Raw genomic sequence first — 8,467 nt, 5'->3', positions numbered from 1 at the left:
GAGCAGGATTGCCATCCAGAACTCTGGAGGTTGTAATCCAGGAATTAATTTATTAAACTTCAGTCAGCCTGGTGGTGACTATGTTCATACCAAACTATTCTATGAAAGTCCTATATGAAACTTTAGAACCTCAGACTTGGAAGTGACCTCCTAAGTCATCTACTACAAGTCATACTTGAGTAGGAAATCTTGCCAAACATTTCTTTCTATGCTAAAAAGGTGGAAGCTATTCATCCACTCTCTACTTTCACTGAAGCTGAGGGCAACAGACTCAGTAACCCCTTTGCAGCCCATACCAGAGACTATAGACTTCAACCTGATGCCTTGCAGCCCAGAATGCTTTCCTGGCCCATCATGTAAAGGCCTTATCCTTGCCTGAGTGCTTCTCAGATCTACCAAGATTTGCCACTGTTCCTGGATGGGCTGTATCGATCTATTTCCTTACAGCATCAATCACCATCTCTAACTTCCCCAACCAAAATACTCCTCTCTGACCATCACTCCTTTGGTTATTGCTTTCCCTCAATTAGAATGTAAGCCTGTTGAAACCAAGGACTGTCTTTGTATTCCTCTCAGTTTGCACATAGAGTAAATACTTAATAAAAGCTTTTTTTTCTTTTCTTTATTAACAAGCTAGTTTAACAATGGTTCCATGATGCTTAGACCAAAAAAAATTTTTTTTGAAAGCTACAATATGAAGGCCATTGTGACAGAAGGGCAAATGTAGGCTCATCCTCCAAACTTAACTGGAGGCCCAAGTATTTCATGATGCAAGAACCTAAAGAAAGTTGGGCCATTTCTGTTGTAAGTTTATAGATGAAAAGAGCTGTCAGTTGTGTTTTAACTTGGGACAAACAGATTTAGTTGAAATAGCTAAAAGAAAATATCACTTGTAGTGTAGTGAAAATTGTCTGGATTTTTCCCATACTCAAGGTCAAACCTTTTTTTCTCACTTCCATTATTTCTTTCTAGCAGTTAGTTGTGTTGGTTACAGATGCATTCCCAAAGCATGCTGGCTGTATGTATCCTCTCAGGATGGATGGTATTAGTGACAACCAGACATGGAAGTAGAGCTAATGGTTTTGGCCACAATTGTAGCAGAAAACCTTTTCTACAGAAGTTTCAATCAACGTTTGTTTAGAGAGCCTGACATTCAAGACCCCTCACAGTCTGGTCCCAGATTATTTTTCTGGCCTCATATTCTCCACAGCCCTTTCAGAAGTTCTCCACATCAGCCCAACTGGTGTTTTTTAGACTGCATTTGAGACCTATAGCTTCCTGTTCTCATTGTATATTTTCTCCCCTATGAGATAGCTCTTGACATACTGTCTCAGGTCTTCATAATATCCCCAAGGTGAGAAGGCATAAACTAGAATCCCCTTACTATGGCATCTGCACCGTTAAATGTGTTGTACATATGCACGCTCTTCATTGAGGTGGATGTGATGGCAGTGTCTCTGAATGTAACAACAGTAATTTTTCAAAGTGTCAGTAAATCTTTCAATAAGCTCCTAAAAACCAGTTTTATTTCAGTACTTAACAATTATGAATCTCATGGGAGAAAAGAAAGGAAGAAGAAAAAGGCATGGAAATTTTAAAATGTATTACTGCCAAAGCCCATTCTTGCTGTTTCCAGATTCCCATTAGTATCACGCTCTGGTTCTGTAGGATTCCAAAAGCTCTTGTTTAGAACTCCTACAGGGCCTTCTGAAGTCTGGCATGGTAATATATGAATGGCTTCATTCACCTTTGAACTATAATCATTCCTGGAATGAGAAAGAGAAAGTCATTAGTAGGAATTCTAGCCTACAGTCTACAACAAGAAGATAGAACACAGGGAAACAGGCTAATGAAAATACTACAGCAATTGTTATAACTAATACCAAAAAAAAAAATAAGAATCCTACTATCATAAAAGGAAGGAATGAGTACCTACCATGTGCCAAACACTTCACTTGTATTACCTCATTTAATCTTCACAACAACCCCATGAGGTGGATACTGTTATTTTCTTCATTTTACAATTGAGGAAATTGAGGCAAACAGGGATAAAGTGATCTGTCCAGGGTCACACAGCTTCTAAGTGTCTGAGATGGGATTTGAGTTCAGGACTTCCTGACTCCAGGCTCAGTGCTCTAAGAGTATGGCACATCTGGTCAGGTTATAATTCGTAAACTTGTGCTATTGGAAGATTAACTTTTGCTATAAAATGGGGGTGGGGGAGAGAATCAGCCAGAGTGGGTGAAGAGATTATCTGGTTCAATAACCCTGTCTTCCATTTTATATGTGATGGCTACTTCTGCTGTAACTAAAAAAAGAACAAAACCCCAATTCTCTCTTTCTTCAATAGTTTCCAGCTCTCTCCACTTAGTCTCATCTTAGCTTTCATATATGCACAGGTGTCCTCTATCTCCCTACATCTGAGCCCCTAGTATTCTGATCTATCACAGAAGCCAGAACTTCCACTTTCCCATCACCTTTTTTCCCCTTTGGGTTCTGAAATCTGGATCCTGCCACCAGAACTCTATTAAAACTAATGTCAAACTGATCTACCTAAAGCACAGGTCTGAGCATGTCACGACTCCCCACCCTCATTCAATAAACTCCAATGGCTTCCTATTGCCTCCAAGGAACAAATATAAAATCTTTCACTTAGCATTCAGAACCAGTCATAGCTTCACAACTTGATCCCTTCCTACTTCTCCAGTCTTCTCATCCACCTCTCCCCTTCCCCTGACCATGTATATGTATTCTGAATTCCAGTGGCACGGTACCTCCTTGCTATTCCTTGACCCAAACAATCATTTCCAGACTCCAGGCATTTTCCGTTCCTGAAATGTTTTCCGTTCCTGAAATGTTTTCCCTCTTCATCTTCTCATTTCCCTGACTTCCTTCAATTCCCACCTAAAATTCTACCTTCTACAAAAAGTCTTTCCCAGTCACCCTTCAGGCTAATGCCTTTCCCCTGCTGTTTATCTTTGTACATAGCTGTGCACATGTTGCACACCCCTCCCATCCCCCAGATTATGAGCTTCTTGAAAGCAATGATTGTTTTTTTTTCCTTTCTTTGTAACCCTGGTGCTTAGGACAATGCCTAGTACACAATGGGTGTTTAATAAATGCTTGTGGAACTCAGTTTGGGTTTAAAATATAACTATTCCCACTTCTTTTGGGACTCACACATGCCTTTAATGATGACTTTTATGCTACTTTTAGCAAGCAGCTCATTATTGTTGGTATTCTACACTCTTCTTAATGTCCCTGTGTGGTTTTCTATTAGCCTTTTTAAAATTCCACCTGCAATTTTGATTCTCTGAGATTGCGGTTTTCCATAATTTGGTATAATATAGCATTAGTGAAAGGACTGGATTTTTTAAAAAATGAACCTTGTGATAGGGAATATTATAGTTACTGCAAGAACTAATCCAATTGCCTACATGTGACCTCCTCTTAGGCATTCATCATTCACTTGGTTTTTCCAATGTAGATGTAATGGTTGGCCTACTTCTGTTTCCAGTTTGGACCAAATTAAGGATACCATAAAATGCTCTAGGGGTCATACAGTATAATTCACACCACAAATGGAACTTATAGGTAGGTTGGTTGTTTTCTCATTTCAACTTTTCACAGGACATCCTTCATAACACTGGAGAAAACCTTCATTTTATCAGACTGATCTTCTCAAAACATAATTTCAACTATACAAAGCCCCCACTCAAAAATCTTTGCTACATCCCTATTTTCTACAGAATAAAATCCAAACTCCTTTGTAGTCAAACATCTTTCATAAAAGTCCAACTCTGTTGTATCATCATGGCATGGATCCTGAGTTCTCAAAGACTACACTAGGAGAGGACAAACTAGAAGAGTTTGGAGTATAGGCACAACAGACGGTCCCACTGTCCAACAACCAGACCACCTAAAAGCAGAAAGGCTCTTATTAACAGATTGGCCACAAGATGATGAAAATAAGTAGAACCACGAAATACCCCCAAATAAAATACAATCCTCAAACCTATGTAGTCATTTACTCAATCAGGTGAAAGGATACAGATTCTAAACTAATTAGCACAAATGGCAAAATTAATACCAAATTAGAATAAAGGATAAAAGATGAAAAGACATTGCATGCAAGACATTATGGCTTATTTAAACATAATACTAATTCTGAAAAATGAGAATAAAGTTAAGATATGGACTCTCATTAACACCATCTTATAAAGCATTTTCATCAATATAAAATAGTCACCATTAATGGAAAAGTCAAAATATCCCAGAAACCACCACAGCCAAAAAACAACATGATCATCTTCCCAAACAGAGAGTCTTAGAGACCAAAAACAACATTGATTTGGAACAAATTAATCCATCAATGAAGATTTTTCAAGTACCTATTATATGCCAACTATGTGCTAGCTAATGAGAATACAAAGACAACATCTCTAGTCCTCAAGAAGCTTACATTCTATATGAGGAGATAATATGTACATAAGTAGATACAAAATAAATAAAAGGTAATGAGAGGAAAGGAGGAAGGTGATAGAAGGTGACACATGAATTAATCTTTGAAGAAAATTATGGATTCTAAGAGGCAGAGGTAAAGAGGGAGTATTTTCCTGTTATGGGGGACAGGTAATATAAAGGCACAGAGATAGGAGATAGAATGTGAAGTTAAAAAAAAAACACTAAAACCATAGAATTTGATTGGACCATTAAATGTATGAAGGTGAGCAGTATATAACATGCCCGGAGAGATAAGTTAGAGTCATAAGGGCAAAAATATGTTTGAATTTGATCTTACAGCCCCTGGAATTTATTGAGCAAGGGAGAGACATGGTCAGAAATATGATTTAGTAAGGATCACTTTGGCAGGAGTATGGAGAATAGGTCAAATGGGGATGGGGGTGGGAGAGGAAGTTATCGCAATAGTTCAAATAAGAAGCTATTAGAGCCAGAACTAGAATGGTAGCCATGTGAACAAAGGGAAAGAGATAGGAGGCAACTGGGTGGCTCAGTGGCCTGAGAGCCAGGCCTAGAGATGGGATGTCCTAGGTTCAAATCTGGTCTCAGACAACTTCCCAGCTATGTGACCCTGGACAAGTCCATTGCTTAGTTCTTACCACTCTTCTGCCTTGGAACCAATGCACAGTAGTGATTCCAAGACAGAAGGTACAGGTGTAAAAAAAAAAAACAAAAAAACACTGAATTATTGAAAGGATAATAGTACCCTACACAGATAGAGAGAAATTTGGAAAAGGGATGGCTTTTAGAAGAAAGGTAAAGAATTCTGTTTGGACCTCTTGAGTTTGAGATGCTTAAAGAATATCCTCCACTACTCAAACTCTCTCACCACTACTATTCATTCTGTTGCCAAGGAGATGATACCTTTATAACATTTCTCATATACATCTTCTCCTCTCTTCTGACACTGCCATCATCTTAATGAAGGCCTTCATCACTTCATGCTACCATAGGTTACTGTAGACTACTGTAATAGCCTGCTTGGTTGGTCATCATGCCCACTCCAGTCTATCCTCCACTCAGCTATGAAAGTGATCTTCCTAAAGCCAGGGTCTGAGGCAATCAAAGGAATTAGGGAAGCTTAATTATAGGAACTGAGTGAACCACACTAACTCCATATTGTGACTCAATTTTGGAGCTCAGTTCCCTTACTATTCAATTTTGGGTCTGGCCCACTTTCTGTCTCATGAGAAAAATACTCATTTGTAGGAATTGGAAGAAAACTTTATTGCACTGTTTGAACCTAGACCCAAATGACTAGGAAACTAGATCACCTCTACCTTCTGTTTAGAGAGCCTTAACTAAGAACATATGGTATACTAACCAGTCAGATCCAGAGATTGATATAAGAAATTTTCTCACAACTATACATCTCAAGCAACCCATATGTCTTATCTGAAAACTGGTCCCCTACTAACCAGTTATTTCCATATTCCTTTGATCATTTATAGACACTTGGAGAGGAGTGGGATACCTCTTTTTCTAAATTCAGAAAATCATACTTGTTCACTCTCTCTTTCCCAATTTGGAAAGGCCCTAACCTTTCCTCCAATTAGAAATCAAATTACCTAATGTTGAATTACTTCCTTTTAATTAATTTATCTCATTTAATTTATTGTTTTTAATGTATAAAAATCTTTCTCCCCCTAGATTAGGGGAGTCCTAAGCCAAGTAAAGTGTCTGGTCCTGATTTGTTGGGTAATTGGATGCATTGCTTAATAAAGTAATATGCTTAGAAGTTCAAATCTTCGTTTTCTCAATCATTTAACCTTTCCCCTACCATAGGTCTGAGCATGTAAACCTCACTCCCACATAAATGCAATAATTTCCAATGGCTACTGTGAATTTTAAAACTATTCCACCCTAATCAGACCATTCTTTGGAAGATCTGATTTAGCTATTTCCTGATCAGTAACAATGGAGATACTTGGAATAACAGAATCAGGTCTTGGAAACTCCACATTCTCCACCCTACTTCAGTTTAGCAAGATTTTGAAAAGTCTGCATCAAACTCAAGATTTAATTATCTGAGGACATGGCCTTCAACAGACATGTGCAAAAAAAAAAAAAAAGGACAGACCTCTGGGCTGTCCTAAGTCAAGTCCTCATTGGTACAGATGAGACACAGAAAAGTGATGTAAAAAACGTCCATATAAGGCACATCAGTTTCTGCCTCTTTCTCTTTCCCTGGAGAGAAGACTCTGGCTGGCAGCGTGCTAAGCGTTCCAACATCTTGGAGTGTTGGGTGGTGAGTTTTGCCCAGGAGCTGATTTCAGGTTCTGGCATCTTAGCTAAGCCTCTTTGGAGGTCAGGCTGATTCTTTCCTCCTTCACACTCAAAACCTTACTTTCTAGATCTCCTATCTTCCTGCCCAGTACTAGCCCCTTTCTTCCTCCTTCTTCTTAAAATCTTCTCTACTATATCAATTAAATCACCAAAAAATTTGGCAGCTGACTTGGGTATTTTATTATTTGGGATTTCCCTTGGTGACCACTTAAATTTAGATTTTTTTCAGTCTCAACCATAATTTCACCCTTTACACTACCTATCACTTCCAGGATCAAATACAAAAGCAGCTATATGGCATTCAAAGCTCTTAATCACCTGTTCCCCTATTTTTCCAGGTTTCTTATACCTTGTAACACCACTATATCCAACTTACATTCCATGTATTTTATCTGGTGACACTGGCTTCCTTGCTGTTGCTCAAATTAAAATATTCCATATCCTGAATCCAAGCATTTTCAGCAACTGTACGCCATGCTTAGAATTCTCTCCCTCTTCTTCCCTCAAATCTCAACTAAAATCCTCCCTTCTACAGGATGTCTTTCTTCATCCCCTCCTAAATGGAGTGCCTTCTCTCTGTTGATTACTTCTTATTTCTACTATATATAGTTTGTTTGTAAACATTGGTTGCATGTTCTCTTGTCCATTAGACTATGAGATCCTGGAAAACAGAGATGTCTTTTGCCTTTCTTTGCACCCCAGCATGTAGCCCAGAGCCTAGAACAGAGAAGGCACTTCATAAATATTTATTGGATAAAGAGAAATAATTAGAACTCAACAACCCTAGTTAGGGAAAATCAACTCTAAGGGCTCTCAGACTCATTTGCCATATAACCACTTATTTCATCTTGGGTTCCAACCTTCCAATTCCAGGTTATCTAAAAGGAGTTATCAATCTAGTGTTAGTTTATTATTGGTTGGACCCAAATATTTTCACCAAATATGTTAAATTTATGGTTAGACTTGACTATTTAAATTGGTGGCCACCAGGGATTTAATTACTAAATCCCAAATTGAATTACTCAAATAAATGAAATTTATGATAATTTATTTACAATTGAGAGAAAAGATATTAAGGAAGTGAGAAAAGGGTAGAGATGGAGAGAGAGCTCTGGCTTCCTCAGAGCTAGGTAGAAATTCTAAGGCCCTAATGAGGGAAAAGGAGTCTCAAAATGATGGGCCTTTCTCAGAGGTTTACACCTCCAGAAAGGCAGGGTCACTAAGTCAGCCTTTCATTCACCAAAAGGAAAGCGGTCTGAGGTCTCCTGCACAAGCTCCTCCAGGGTCAGGTTCCACAACCAAGTTTAAAAGTCTATCTTCCAGTCTCTCCTCAAGTGTCTGTCTTCCAGTCTCTCCTCCGAGTGACTCTTCTTCACTCCAAACTTGAGAGACTGATCTTCCAGTCCAACTCCGAGTTACAGTTCTTTGATTCTATCTCGAATAGAATATATCTATATTTTCTGGCCTCTGTGGACTTCTTTTTCTCGTGTCACCTCCCCTAAATTTCACATCTACCAATCATAGCAGACACTCCTCTCCAGGACTGCCCACTCTTTAGTTCACACCTTCTTTGGTTAGATTATACCTTTTTTGGTTAGATCACACCTTTTGTAGTTAGTTTGCATCTTTAATAGTTCACACCTTTAGTAGTTAAATGGGT

General features: G+C 38.5%; 1 protein-coding gene across 5 annotated transcripts in view; it reads right to left on the bottom strand.

Moving 5' to 3' along the window:
• Positions 1-1,504: 1,504 nt before the first annotated feature.
• Positions 1,505-8,467, bottom strand: part of STK35L3 (serine/threonine kinase 35-like third protein) — a 135,024-nt gene continuing 128,061 nt past the window's right edge. For all 5 annotated transcript variants that reach the window (XM_007476520.3, XM_007476523.3, XM_007476521.2 and 2 more), the window contains one exon: positions 1,505-1,766. The gene's annotated coding sequence lies outside the window, so the exon portion shown is untranslated. The remainder of the gene's footprint in view (positions 1,767-8,467) is intronic.

The sequence above is a fragment of the Monodelphis domestica genome, chromosome 1, assembly GCF_027887165.1.
Source record: "Monodelphis domestica isolate mMonDom1 chromosome 1, mMonDom1.pri, whole genome shotgun sequence".
NCBI lineage: Eukaryota > Metazoa > Chordata > Mammalia > Didelphimorphia > Didelphidae > Monodelphis > Monodelphis domestica.
This window is presented reverse-complemented; position numbering and strand designations above follow the sequence as displayed.